Source organism: Geotrypetes seraphini, chromosome 1 (assembly GCF_902459505.1).
Source record: "Geotrypetes seraphini chromosome 1, aGeoSer1.1, whole genome shotgun sequence".
Classification (NCBI taxonomy): domain Eukaryota; kingdom Metazoa; phylum Chordata; class Amphibia; order Gymnophiona; family Dermophiidae; genus Geotrypetes; species Geotrypetes seraphini.
Genome location: NC_047084.1, coordinates 428,486,786 through 428,502,756, shown reverse-complemented (window position 1 = coordinate 428,502,756; position 15,971 = coordinate 428,486,786).

Here is a 15,971-nt window from a genome sequence, read left to right as displayed (position 1 = left end):
CGTATCCAACTCGATTCCGAGGAACACCAAAGACGACACCGGACCCTCAGACTTGTCCTGCGCCAAAGGTATCCCAAACTCCACAGCCATGGACTCAAAGGCACCCTTCAGACGCGAACAGTCATCTGAATCTGCCGGTCCAATGAACAGAAAATCATCGAGATAGTGAACGACCGCATCCAACCCAGCCCGCTGAACCACCACCCAGTGGAGGAAGGAGCTGAACATCTCAAAATAGGAACACGAGATAGAACATCCCATAGGCAAACAACGATCGTAGAAATAAGCACCGTCAAAGCGAAAACCTAACAACGGATAAGACTGCGGATGAACAGGCAACAGGCGGAAAGCAGATTCAATATCCACCTTGGCTAACAAAGCACCGCGGCCCGCCCTAAGAATGAGCCTCAAGGCACAATCAACGGAAGAATAACGAACCGTGCAAAGATCCCTCGGAATCCCATCGTTCACAGAAGACCCGACAGGCCGGGATAAATTGTGAATGAGCCGGAACTTGCCGGGTTCCTTTTTAGGAATCACCGCCAGAGGAGACACCATCATAACCGGAAAAGGCCGCTCCCGAAAAGGACCCGCAATCCGGCCCAGCCGCAATTCCTCCTCCAATTTGCGACGGACCACATCACTCAAATGAGTAACCGAGGATGAATTACGCGCCCGAACCCCCAACAACTCCCCCCGAAATGGAATCTCAAAGCCCACAGAAAACCCCCGCTCCAACATAAGAGCAACACGAACCGGCCTATAACCGCGAAGCCAAGGGAGCAACATGCTAACCAAAACCGGAGTAGGAACCGCACTCGACCCACCCCTACTCGACCCACCTCTACTTGCCAACCCCCGGAGGACCCCCCGCTGGCTTCTTAGGGCACTTAAGGAGGGGATGCGGCTGCCCACATTGCGAGCAGGCATGTCGAAATCTACAGTCTGGGAAGGAACAGCTAGATTTATTGAATCTCCAACACACATCGCTGAGTCCCCCTCCGCCACCCCCCCCTCCCATCCCGGGCCGAAAGGGCCGCCCACCGCCCGGAGTAACTGCCGACGCACGACCCCCCCCCCGCAGGGGGCCCCCCAGCTTTTGAAGACATATGGGTGAGCCACAGATTCACATCCTGCGTGCCCCACGACATATGCGTGTTCTCTTCCATCTTATCCCTGAACGCCTCGTCGTAGTTCAACCACGTCCAGCCCCCAAATCGCTGATACGCATCAAGCACCGACTCAGCGTACGCTAACAATAAACCATAATCCTCGGGACGGTACCTCCCCCAAACACTGGCCAGCCGCATGAAGGCTCGTATCCAGTTAAGGATGGACCGCGGGACAGGCAAAGGTTTAACTGCACTCCCCGCTCGTTTAGATTTTTTCCTACTACGCCGATGTGCCCTGCCTTCCAAGAGACGAAAAATGTCAATACAGTCACGGCGCCGAATCTTGCGCCGTAAATCGCGCGGCACTCGCTCCCACAATTCCGTCAAAGCGACCAACGCGGGCACCCCTCTACCCTCCCCTTGGTGCACCCCTCCCCCCGTCCCCACTGGACCTCCCTCCTTAACCGGCCCAGCCCGAGGGGAAGAAGACGCCGATGAGGAAGACGAGGACGAAGAGGAAGACCGGCTCGAAGAGGACGAATCCCTTCTGCGCCGCCGCTTCCCCTTACCCTTCCTACCCCCAGGTTTTACCCCAGAATCCCCAGCAGGCGCAATAGTACCTGACGTGGAAGGTCCAGCCTCAGCCAAGGAGAGGCCACTAGCAGCAGCCTCAGCAGACGCCACCGGACGTTGCTCCTCCACAGTGACGCCACGGCCAGCAACCACCACTCCCGTCACGGGACCAGCGACGCCTCCGTCAACAGCCGCTGCCTCCGATGCTGATGACACCGATGCTCCCACGCCGCGCTGTCTATCAGGGACGCCATCCACGCTGCCAAGAAAGGGACCCGGAGCAGCTCCCGCCGCACTCCACTGGTGTTCCGGAACCATTGATGGACTCTGCGAAAAGAAACCACAGCCAGAAACAGAGCCCGGAACGCCACCCCCCGGCATACCCCAACCAGGACCTCCCACACCAAAAGGTAAGGGGCCACCCAACCAACCAGGATTCACACCACCCCCCCAGGACGGGGGGAAAACACCTGAACCCCAACCTTGCTGCCCGGAACACCAAGGAATCATGCCATAGGGAGACCCCCAGGGACCCATGTGACCCCCACCCCAACCACCAGACCCCCAACCAGTAGAAGGCTGAGGAGAGGGTTGAGACTGTCCCCTGTCCCCCTGAGATAACCTATCCGCCCCCAACCCCGGTGTAGTATGCAATATTTCTGCGCTAGGCGCAGACACTGCCCCCAGCAACCCCGGCTGCACCAACCCTGTGGGAGGGGCTGACCCGACACCATGCGTCTCCACCACCGACTCCTGAGCAAAGCCAGGAGCCGCCCCGCTGCGGTCCACAGGCCGAGCAGGCGCCTGCCTGCCCGACTTCGACTTTCCCAGGCATTTTTTGGGCCCAGCACCCTTCGCCGTCGCAACTCGCTCCGGCTTCTCTGACCCCGAAGCCCGCCCACTCCCTGCCGAGCAAGCCAAAGCGATCACCGAAAGCGCCGCAGATTTTGAGCGTCGCTTCGGCCTGCTCCGGTCTTGCTCACCCACGACACCCACCTGCTCCTCCGGGTCCTCCACCAGCGAGTCCCCCGCCCGAAAAGAAATTTCCGCCTCGTCGCGCTCCCGCTCCCCCGCCACCGCCGATCGGTCCGCCATCACACCAGCCAGCGAAAAAGGGGCCCGGACGCAACGCCGCGTGAAATTCGCCTCAGGAGGACCCACGACGGTTGAGTCCTCCACACCTCCCCCTTTTATCAAGTCACTCGCCCCCCCCCCCCCACCGCGCGCTCCCGTTTCCTCCAATCCCTTTGAATCCCCTACACTAACCCCCTCCAATCCTAAAGCCCCTCCACTATCGCCGCCCCTCCTACCGCCCCGGCCGATGGGCAACACGCAGGCCAGCCAGCCCCGTGTTATACTACGCCCATCGACACGGGGTCTCGGGCTACTCTTTATTTGAACAAGGTACAGAAAGTAACAAGATCAAATATACAATGACCCAAAAATACACAGTATATGATGTATGGCATAGACCCGACATGGGCCGTGTTTCAGTCGTGAAACAACCTTCTTCCGGGGTCCAGTCCTGCTATGAACACAAGCTTAAGAATTATGAAAAAGCAACAAAATACTGTGCACAAGTGAGCGTAGTCAGCAAGACTGAAGAATTTCCTACAGACAAAGAACATTTCAGTGAACTCCTCAGTGTTAATACAAAGGATTTCATTATTTTTAAATGGACCATGCCAGACACCTGACAGTAGTAACAGAAGCTTTTAAAAAATATTATTATGCAACTTCAAACAATAGCTCTGCTGTTCTCTAACGTTTTAGACCTGGGGATCCTTTTACAAAGGTGCGTTAAGGCCTTAACATTCGGAATAGCATGCGCTACAATGCCACGCGCACTAGCCGGGTTTTTCGAGTAGCGCGCACTAATCCAGTGTGTGCGCTAAAAACGCTAGCAGATCTTTGTAAAAGCAGCCCCAAATGTTTTGTTAGACATCTTGTTTTTTTTCAGTCAGAGCGGTAGTACTAGTTGTGTAGAGGGCCACAGATGAAGCAATGAAGTGGAGCCAAAATTGGAGGAAGCAATTTTATTCGAAGACCTGACATGGCCTGAGTGTTTCAGTGAGTGCCTGTGTCAAGGATCAGAGTACAATTATGTATAGCACACTTTATCTTGCTGTAATGGTTCACATTCACAACAACATTGTTTCATCTTTAGCCCTCTATATTACTACCTCACCACTTCTATATCTGATGGCAAATAAAGGACAAATGGCCCATCCAATCTGCCCATCCTCAGCATCCATTATTTCCTCCTCTTCCTAAGAGATCCCACGTGCCTGTCCCATGCTTTCTTGAATTCAAACACAGTCTTTGTCTCCACCACCTCTACCTCTACCTCTTCAGATGTTGTCCATTCAAATGAAATTGAACGCTGCTAAAACTAAATTGCTTTGGGTCGGGCCTAGATTGGAGAAACTCCCTTCCGCTGTCACATTAAAACAGGTATTTCGCTACATATAGATTTCTCTGCCAGAATCCTGGGTATTATCCTAAACTCATCACTCACATTCCATGAATAGATAAACTCTTTGTCAAAAGAGTGCTTTTTTAGTCTGCGTATGTTGAGAAAAGTTAGATCATTATTCCATCAAGAACACTATTCAGTGTTGGTACAGTCCATTGTGCTTGCCTAGCTGGACTATTGTAATTCTGTTTATATGGGCATCAAGCAGGGTAGTCTAAAACGACTACAGTTAATACATAATACGGCAGCTAAACTCATTTTCGGGAAAAGAAAGTACGAACATGTTTCTCCCCTGTTGAGAAATATTCACTAGCTCCCAGTTCATTTTATGATCCAGTTTAAATGTGCATGTGTTATCTTTAAACTTCTCTATGGAATATTTGACCCTTTGGCCCCCTTATATTGGAATACTTCTAGATATTGCCACTCGAGGATTACACAGAAATATAAACTATCATTTCCCTCTTTTAGGGGAATCAAATCTGTCGGGAAGCTTAGCCAATCCTTTGCTTTCAAACTGGTAGAAACTTGGAACAGACTCTCTGACTCTGTTAGACTGATAGGTCAGCTACAATTTTGCAAAGTCCTAAAAACTTTGCTGTTTACACAATACCTAAATGGTTTAGCTACTGAACTAACGAATTGATAGCACTGTAACATTCACTTTTTCATGTTCTCATTTTTATGTATCCTGCTCTTTAATTATTTGTGAACCGAGTCGAGCTCCATTAGGAATGATCCGGTATATAAACCAAAGACTAGACTAGACTATCGGGCGACTGTTCCACACATCTACCACCCTTTCTGTAAAAAAAGTACAGTGGTACCTGGGAATCCAAACTCAATCCATTCCAGAACCCCGGTCGAGTTCCAAGACAATTTTTCCCATTGAAAATAATAGAAACTGGATTAATCCTTTCCTTGGTCACCACAAACTCAGGTTTTCCAATAAATTTAATAGAGGCAGCAAGATCGGATCTTCCTAGCAGAGGCAGCAAGATCAGGTCCCCCTGGCAGAAACAGCAAGATCGGGCCCCCCCTGGCATAGACAGCAAGATCAGGCCCCCGCCGGCATAGGCAGCATGATCGGCAATGGCAACTGCAAGCGGTGCTCAGCCCAAAGCTTCCCTCCCAGGCAGAAACAGGAAGCTGCTTCAGAGGGGAAGCTTTGGGCTGAGCAACGCTTGCAGTTCCTGTAAGTTCAGATTCCAAACTAGCATTCGGATTCTGTTGCAAAATTTAATTTTAAAAAAAAGTTTGGATTCCAAGTTGTTCGAGTTCTGGGGCATTCGGATTCCAAGGTACCACTTAGATTACTCCAGAGCCTATCATCTCTTTACTTCATCTTATGCCCTCTTATTCCAGTGCTTCCTTTCAATTGAAAGAGACTTGACTCATGCACATTTATACCACATAGGCATTTAAACATCTCTATTATAGCTCCCCTCTCCTGTCTTTCCTCCAAATTATACATATTGAGATCTTTAAGTCTGTCCCCATTTCACCTATAACTAATACCATTGACCATTTTAGAAATTTCAAGTTTATTTAATTTCTTTGATTGCTTCACATAGTCCAAATCCAATGCGATTTACATAAGTTCAAAAATTAAGTAAAATATTAAAAACCGACAAACATAACATTCACTACTAATACAGTAATACATGTAAGGAGGGAGGCGGTTGACAGCAATTGACATAAATACAATTCTAAAAAAATAAAAGTAAAAATAAAAACAGGGGAGGGTCAAGACACAGAAGGTTGGGTAACAGGTAGCCTTCCTCTGAAAAAACTCCATCCTGTTTATATCTTTTTGAAGGTGTGGTCTCCAGAATTGTACACAATATTCTAAATGAGGTCTCACCAGAGTCTTGTACAGGGGCATCCTCCATTTTCCTACTGGCCATTCCTCTCCCTATACAGTACACCCAAACATCCTTCTAGCTTTCACCATCGCCTTTTCAACCTGTTTGGTCACCTAAAGATCATCACACACTATCATACCCAAATCACTCCTTCTTTTATGCACAAAAGTTCTTCAACCCATAAACTGTACTGTTTTTTTAAGGGTTTCTGAAGCTCAAATGCATGACCTTGCATTTCTTAGCATTAAATTGTAGTTGACAAATTTTAGACCATTCCTCAAACTTCGCTAGGTCCTTCCTCATGTTTTCTATTGCAAGTTTTGGTATCATTCGCAAAGAGGCAAATTTTATCGTACAGCCCTTCAGCAATAGCACTTACAAAAATGTTAAAAAGAACAGGCCCAAGAACTGAACCTTGAAGCACATCATTGGTAATATTCCTTCCATTTACCACTATCCTTTGTTGCCTTCCACTCAACCAGCTCCTGACTCAGTCCATCACTGACTCAGTCTCAGAAGCCGCCTAAGCGGCTTTTAAGAACTGCACATGGGCGTCCTATAGAGAATCGCACCTAAGCCCACCTAAGAACCCGATTCTCTAACCGATGTCCATTTTACAGACCCCGGTTAGAGAATCGGGTTGCTGTTGAGCTTATCGCAGCAAGGGATCTCCCTGCCATGATAAGTTTAGTGGCAACCTGTCCCCATCTCCCGTGAAGACTTCTGGCAGTGGGGATGCCAAATCCTTCCTTCCAGAACCCTCCCAAGTACTCCTCCTAGAATGATCATGGCAGGAGGAATGCCCAGTCCCTTCTGCCCGGCACTCGCAAACCCACTCCAATGTTCCCCGGAAGGAGAGATGCTGGAACCCCCCCAACAATTGCGGCAGGAGAGATGATCAGTCTCTCCTGCCGGAACCCCCCCCAATGATCGTGGCAGGAGGGATGCCCAATCCCTCCTGCCCAGTACCCCCTGAACCCATCCCAATGTTCCCCAGCAGGAGGGATGCCAAATCCCTCCTGCTGATACCTCAACTTTGGTTGGGCCCATATTTTTTTTATGTAGCCCTTAATAGAAAATTTAATTTGAAAATTATCAGACCATGATATGGGTGTTATCTCAATGCCACCAGCCACGTGTTCAAAGATTTCAACTCCTTTACAAGTTTCTTGGCTTCAGCTGCATTGATATGAGTCTTTTGTAAAAAACAGATATCAGCATGTAGTTTAATAGGGTTAGTAATCCCTTTAACATTTAGTGATGTAAAGTTGAGACTAGTCATGGGAATAAGTGAGTATGAAACTGATGAGAAATGGTCTGTAATGTAACAATTCTATCCATGATCAGTATCGAAGATGACGATCAGAGATCCTCTCAAGCATCCAATTTGAAAAAAAGAAAGGAAAATACTAAAAGCAAGTAGTGAGGTTAATGACATGATCGGGATACATGAGCCCAGCATCGAAATGTAAGGCAAGTCACATCAGCATGTCTGGTCCATTAGTTCAAGAACATCAGACCTAATAAACAGGAAGACAAATTGAAAAAAACAATAACAGTTGAATAAAACAGTTGAATAAAACAAGCTCACTCATTTAAGAGGCTGAGAATGCTCATCCAGAAAATTTTGCAACATCAACAGATCATCAAAATTCTTTGTGATATTGCAAAAGGTAGCTCTCATTCTGGCCAGATAAAATAAGCCATATTGGGCCCCCTAGAGATTTAAATTTTGGGCGCATCTTTGATGAGGAAGTCATGCAAACATTAATAAATGCACTGTTTATTTTAAGTTTAGATTACGGCAATTTGATGTATTCTGGATTACCTAGAACACAATTTTGACCCTTGCAGACCCTCCAGAATTCAGTGATTACATTGTTGGGAGGCATACGATTGAGTGCGCGTGTTACCTCCTTATCCACTATAATAAAACCCTTAGTGCACATGCGCACTTCAATCTCCATGCCTCTGTGATCTGTGCTTCTGTGCCGCGCATGCGTAGTGCCTGCCTCAGCTGATTTCCTGCCCCGATCTCCGACAACGGCTGACTTTCTGCCTTCTGACTACGATGCCGCTGCCGGGACGCCTCTTCTTCTCATCCCCGGACCAGCAGAGGCAGTAGTTGCAGTTTCATCAAGCAGCCACAGGGCATTTGCTAGGCCAGCCCACTTCAATAATGCGAGGCAGGCCAGCCTAGCAAAAGCCTCAAGGCTTCCCGGCCTAGCGGATGCTGGACAGGGAGCACGGAAGGGAGAAAGGGTACTACTGGACAGGGGGAGGTAAAAGGAAGGGAGAAGGGCTGCGACTAGACAGGGGGAGCAGGGAAGGGGGTGCTGCTATTTAATCTTTATCATATCCTTTTTAAATATGAGTGCTTTTCCATGAGATTTACTAAACTTGGTACTGAAGTATATAAAATCCCACATATTCAAGGTACAATCACACCATGGAGCAATACCGAGGCATTAGGATATTTTCTGTTTTATTCTCTATTCCTTTCCTAATAGTTGAAGAGGTTGGTTACAAAAGCTGTTCTCTGGATAAATGCAAGTTTTTTAAAGAGTTCTAATAACTTTAAGAAAATATTTCTCACTGTTGTAGAAAGCTAACAACTCCTGAGATATAGTTAACTTTCCAAGGATTAATGCAGGTCATGAAGTTTATCAAGATTTATGCTACTACAATTTAATATTAATAATGTGGTTTGCATGCATTGAGTGTTGCCAATAATGACACTTTAATATTCTTAGCAGCCTATCATGGTATAGTAAAGAGGCCCCTAAATCAAAAAGTGTTTGAAAGGAAATTTAAAAGACCTATATCATAATGTTAGGAGCTTTGGAGTTTCACAGTCAGAAGATCCAGTACAATACATGCTAATTTTTTGTTTGTTTTAGACGTTAAGAAGCATTGCCCCATTCTCTAAAGCACTGTTGTATATATACTGTATTTTCTTTTTTCAGTTTTTCTTTTCTCATTTATCTCTAATCTTTTTGCACATATTAGATTGTTTGACAGTTTCTTTGAAGCTGGCGAGGTTCTTGGATACACTGCAACAGTCCATTCAGAACTCTTTTTTTGGTTTAGTATGAAAAAAACAAATGTTCAGGGAACAAGAAAAAAACCCTTAACCTTGTTAAAACTGAATTTACACCTGCTGGAAAAAAAATACATCTAACTAAAATGTGAGAATTATTTAGAAGCCTTGACATTTTTCTTTTATATATATATATTTTTTTGGAAATACTTGCAAAACAGATGCTGTACCCTCACCAGCTAGAACAAAGAATTACATTTTATTTTTGTCTGCTTGCTTGGTGTATAATTTTCTGAATGTTTTGCTCCTATTTTAAATGGAAAAAATACAATAATTATGCATCCAGCTGTAGTTAGAAATGATACATCTACATAATGTTAAATAAGGACAAAATAATACTTGTCAGTTCTCTGCTTGAAGCATCCATTCCTGAAACTCCCACTTCAGGCCTTCTCCACTGGCATTTAAAGGTAATTTCATAACAGGCCACCATCTATTGAATCTAATAAGTGCATAAGTTACACCAGTTTTCTAAGAGACGCAACACATAGACTTTTCCTTTGAAAATTACTGCATGGAAATATGCACACACATTTATACCTTTTATTCAGTACTGTATTTTATTTATTTATTTATTTATTTAAAAACTTATACCCTGCTCAAGCTTAAGTGGTTCACATAATACATACATAATCAAATAACAATCTATAATAATAAAACCCTAAGTGCGCATGCGCGCTCCCACTTGCGTGTTCCATGATCAGTAGGTCCCTGGCAGGTAGGAGTGCGAATGCGCGCCTAGGGTTCTGTTTTCCTCTAAGCCAGTTCGTCGTCGTTGCCCCCCCCCGCCGCACCTGAACCTCCGTTGACCCTCCCACCGCGAGACGACCACAAACCTCCCGCCTCCAGCAGCGTCCGCAGCACTGCAAACACACCACCTCGTGGTCATCCACCACGCCGATTTCCTCTGCTGCATCCCTGATGACATCATCAGAGATGCGGCAGAGGAAATCAGGGCAGCAGAAGGCCGCGAAGCAGCGCGCCCAGAGTGCTGCGGACGCTGCTGGAGCCAGGAGGCCCATCGGTCGACTCGCAATGGGAGGGTCAGTGGGGTCGGCTGCATGGCAGCTGTAGTGACGGGGGAGGGGAAGATGGAAACATGCTTCCCAAGTGTTATACTGCAAAGGGGGGAGGGAGGCAGGCAGGCAGGCTGGCTTCGGAGGGTGGGGGCAGGACAAAGTCTGTAAGGCAGTGAGGGTGATTTAGGAAGGAGGCACTGGGGGACACTAAGGACATAGGAAGGGCACTGAGGGCAGTAAGGACAAGGAGGCACTGAGGGCACTTAGGACAAAGGATGGAGGCACTGGGGGCACTAAGGACACAGGATGAAGACAACGGGGCACTATGGACACAGGACGGAGGCACTGGGGGCACTAAGGACATAGGAGATACTGAGGGCACTAAGGACATAGGAGACACTGAGGGCTCTAAGGACATAGGAAGGGGCACTAAGGACATAGGAAGCACTGAGGGCACTAAGGACGGGGCACTAAGGACACAGGAAGGAGGCACTGAGGGCACTAAGGACATAGGAGGCACTGAGGGCACTAAGTACATAGGAAGGAAGCACTGAGGGCATTAAGAATATAGGATGGGACACTAAGGACATAGTAAGGCGGAACTAGGGGCACTCCTTAAAAAGCTTTCTGTATAAGGACACTTTCAAAACATAGAAACCATAACTTACCAAGCACTAAATCTTTAGTCTTTAATGAGTCTTATGAGTAGGTCGTCAAATTATTCTTTATTTTACTTTATATTCTGGTTATGTGCTCCCACCTTTATGTGTTTTTCCCTAAAATGTTTCTTTTTCTTTCTTTAAAGATTGTAGTTCATCCCCCTTGCCTTTTGTACCTGTTTGTATTAGAATGTGAATAATTTGTTTATAATGTCTTGTTTTGTCTTCCCCCTTTATTTTATTTTTATTTTTTTAAAAAAAATTGTTATTCGCATTGAAATATATGATATTGCGTAGATAACAAATCTTAATAAACTTGAAACTAAGGACATAGGATGGGACACTATGGACATAGGAAGGGGGCCATGGAGAGACAGGCAGGCATGGCGCAACAAAGAAATACAGGCAGGCAGGGGGCCAGGGAGACAGAGACAGAAAGAATGACAGACAGACAGCGTCCAAGAAGAGAGAGAGACAAAGAAAAACCCCCCAGACAGACAGACATCTACTCTAGCACCCGTTAATGTAACAGGCTTAAACACTAGTACAACAATAAATAACTTACATTCACCTAAAAGTTCTTCAAAATCAAATTCATAAAAAACAAAAGAATGTTCAAGAAAAAGCCTCTGTAAATTTGTCTTCAACACACTCTTAAATTTCTGAATATCAGAAAGCAATCTAAGTGGTCCAGTCAAATTATTCCATAAGAGAACTCCTGCCACAGAGATTATTGATGCTCTCATTTTGCACAGCGAACACTGACAAGCTCATTACTACATAGAAACATAGAAACATGATGGCAGATAAGGGCCACATGGCCCATCTAGTCTGCCCATCCACAGTAACCATTATCTCTTTCTCAGACATGTCCACTTACTCTGAACCACAGCCATTGTGAGTAGGGATTCTCTTCTTATTTTCTTAGCCTTTTGGGAATGAAGTTTACTATGCTATATATTTTTCATGTGCTTTGCTTGAGTAATGTATTATTAAACATCTTTTGATCTTAACATCAAACTGGAGTCCTCTATACCCCAAAAAATAGAAGCCTTGTTCACCTATATGTGGATGCCTCAAGCACGCCTATGTGACACCTAAGTTGCATCCACCTAACTCAAGCCTACCTAGCACCCAACTCATGCTCAAAAGTAGACCTGCTTTTGCAAGGAGTCCTCTTTACACAAAAAAATAGAAGATTTAGGGCTCCTTTTACGAAGGCGCGTTAGGGCCTTAATGCGCGGAATAGCGCGTGCTAAAATGCTGTGTGCGCTAGCTGCTACCGCCTCCTCTTGAGCAGGCAGTAGTTTTTTGGCTAGTGTGCGCTAATCTGGTGCGTGCACTAAAAACGCTAGCGTACGTTCGTAAAAGGAGCCCTTAGTATGCTATGTATATATGTATATGTATATAGATATATATATACATATGTATATGTATATATATATATATATATATATATATATACATAGCATACTAAGGGCTCCTTTTACGAACGTACGTTAGCGTTTTTAGTGCATGCACCAGATTAGCGCACACTAGCCAAAAAACTACTGCCTGCTCAAGAGGAGGCGGTAGCAGCTAGCGCACACAGCATTTTAGCACGCGCTATTCCGCGCATTAAGGCCCTAACGCGCCTTCGTAAAAGGAGCCCTAAATCTTCTATTTTTTTGTGTAAAGAGGACTCCTTGCAAAAGCAGGTCTACTTTTGAGCATGAGTTGGGTGCTAGATAGGCTTCAGATAGATAAATTCAGAGGATATAAGCTTGGCTTTGGAATTGACAAGCAGTTTACTATCTGAGTGTGTGTGTGACAGTGGTTAGAGCTACAGCCTTAGCACCCTGATGTTGTTGGTTCAAATCCCCCACTGTTCCTTCTGACCCTGGGCAACTTGAACAGAAAAGAAATATGATAAAGGAGCCAAATTGAAATACCACATAGGATATAAGTGGCATATAAATGATTAAAAGATAATAAAAAAAATATAATAGTAGTGCCAGCATTTTACTGCATACAATTTTCATGTAAAAAAAAAAGCATAAAATCGCCATTCTAATGACATCATAACATTAACACATGATAACGTTATAGACATTATTAGGACATCTATGCAATGTCTAAAAGGCAATTCTGCAAAGGACGTCTAACAATATAGATGCGCTTAGATTTGCTCAGCGCCGCTAAACGCGATTCTCTATAGTGCATCTATGCATTATAGAATCACACTCAGCATTCTGCACCTGGACGTCTAAACGACGCCTAACATTTAGATGTTCTTTACAGAATCTGGCCCTATGTGTGCAGATGAATTCCTCAAAATGAGACAAGCTAAATTCAGGGCCATTGATGCTCCTATCGGTGCCCCATGTGAGTCTCCCTTCAAACCAAAAATAGTTTTTACATACAGCTATACAAGCCAAATCAACAATGAATTCTAATGGCATTCTACAGTATATGGCTTAGTGCACTGGTCTAAAAATGGAAAAAAAAAAAATCTCCAGAGTGGTTTCTTGAGGATTGCTGGCATTTAGGGAATTAGTATCCATAGAAACAACTGTGAAGGCGAACAAGTGATCTCATGCAGAGTAGCCTGTGGGTGATGTGAAGGGAAATAGGACCATGTGTAGAAATTCATCGTGGGACCTCATTTGAATAATTCAGTACAAGCTCATAAGTAAGACCACCTGCAAAAAACAGTTGCTCACTATTAGGGCATGCCCTGATCTCATCAACTAATTGCATGAGAGATATCTAACATGTGATTTAGCCAGCTTAAGAACTAGAAATAAAACAAATCAAAAAGGGACAGGGGTTCAAATGGATGTACCAGATATATTTAAAGTGATTTATGCATGTTTGGTAACATATAAATTACCAGAACATGAAGAAAAGCATTAGTTAAAAATTCTCTATACCGTGAAAAAAACCCCACTTTTTCAATCGCTGCTTTTTGTATTCTATACAATGTGCATATATATTGCAACTTTGCTCCTTCTATGTACCCCAAAATACCTATGTGCAGCATAAGTACACACAAATATGGCTGCACAGTTTTTTAAAAGCTCTATTCCATGTATAAAAGAGGCTTTACATATGAGGAGATATTTGTAGTGCTTTTTCCACAAGAACATGGTAAAAGCACATATGGTATGTTTTTCTTTTTCTTTTCTAAACAGAAAAACCTGCCCTGTCTCTCTTAAATCAATATATGGTGGAACTATGATATAACCCTCAATGATATCTATGCATATTCCACTGCACATGCAGAACATGGATTCTTATCAGTTATCAGGGGACCTTATCAAATAACCAAGTAAAGTCCACCAGGGTTATTTCCTGGTGGACTTTACTGATCTGGGTGTCATTGTAGACAATATGATGAAACCTTCTGTCCAATGTGCGGCGGCAACCAAAAAAGCAAACAAGATGCTAGGAATTATTAAAAAAAGGGATGGTTAACAAGACTAAGAATGTTATAATGCTTCTGTACTGCTCTGTGGTGCGGCCTCACCTGGAGTATTATATTCAATTCTGGTCTCCTTATCTCAAGAAATATATAGCGGCACTAGAAAAAGTTCAAAGAAGAGCGACCAAGATGATAAAGGGGATGGAGCTCCTCTCATATGAGGAAAGACTAAAAAGGTTAGGCTCTTCAGCTTGGAAAAGAGATGGTTGAGGGGAGATTTGATCGAAACATAAAAATATAGAAACATAGCAGATAAAGTCCAAATGGCCCATCTAGGCTGCCCATCCGCATTAACCATTATCTCTTTCTGTCTCTGAGAGATCCCATGTGCCTATCCCAGGCCCTCTTGAATTCAGACACAGTCTCTGTCTCCACCACCTCTTCTGGGAGACTGTTCTACACATCTACCATTATTCCGGAGCCTATGCCCTCTCATTGCAGAGTTTCCTTTCAAATGAAAGTGACTCTGCTCATGCGCATGTACATTACGTAGGTATTTAGTCAAGGTTTGTTTATTAGAGTTTTACAAAAATACAAAATATGGATGAACATTGCAAACTTATGAAGAAATAACGGTACAGCAAATAAGTGCAAGAGCAAACATATGTCAAATCTATGCAGAAATGATCTAGTAAATAACAATTTAAAGCTAGAACAAGAGTGTACCTCTCAACTAGTATTAACATCCGAAAAACACATGTAAGCATGAATCTAGGTAAAACAATACAAATAAGGGAAAAATATCAATAAACATTGAATAAGTAAGGTGATATCCACTAAACAATAAATAAGAAAAGCAATGTAAGTAACTATAATGAAAATAAGGGGAAAAAACAAAGAATCAAAGGAGATAAAAAGAAGGGAGTGCGGAAGTGAAAGAATCAAAGCTGATTAGGTTGTAAATACAGTTTCAGAGAATTCCACTTAGATTGGAATTGGAGAAACCTGTTAGATGATTTAGCTAAATACGCTTCAGTCCTATATGTAGAGCATACCAGGTTCCACCATTGGGAGTGTGAAGCCTTAGAGAGATCTTTCCAATAAGATAGGAAAACTTTAAGGGCTAGAGAAAGTAAAAGGTCCATAAGAAAGTAATCAGAGTCAAGGATGTTGTCAGTTAATGAGAAGGACTTTAGTAAGAGCATCTGATATGTCAAGGTAATATCTATGTGAAAAATCGAGCAAATCGTTTCCCACACTGAAGTCCAGTAGGAACTAATAGAAGAGCAGGAGTAGAGAAGATGTTTCAATGTACCCTCTGATAGGTTACAGGTCCAACAATTCTTAGAAAAAGAAGGGTTAATACGATGAGATTTTATGGGAGTCCAGGGGGCTCTATGAAGCATAAAATACAGATGTTGGAGGATGGAGGCAGAGCGAGAAGTGTGAAATGTAGATTTGAAGATGTAGGACCAGGCTTCGTCAGATATAGAGATGTCCAAGTCATTTTCCCAAGAGGATTGCAGGGAGGATAGTGGAGAGGGTGAAAGGGACTTAAAGAGTTTATAAAAGTGGGAGGCAGTGTGGCCTAGGGCTAAATACTGTTTGGCAAGTGAGGCTAGGGTAGGGGTGGAGGAAAACACTGTTGATGTGAGACCTGCTTTTTTAACTGAAGATTTTAATTGTAACCATCTATAGAAGTTCGATTGGGTGAAAGGGACTTAAAGAGTTTATAAAAGTGGGAGGCAGTGTGGCCTAGGGCTA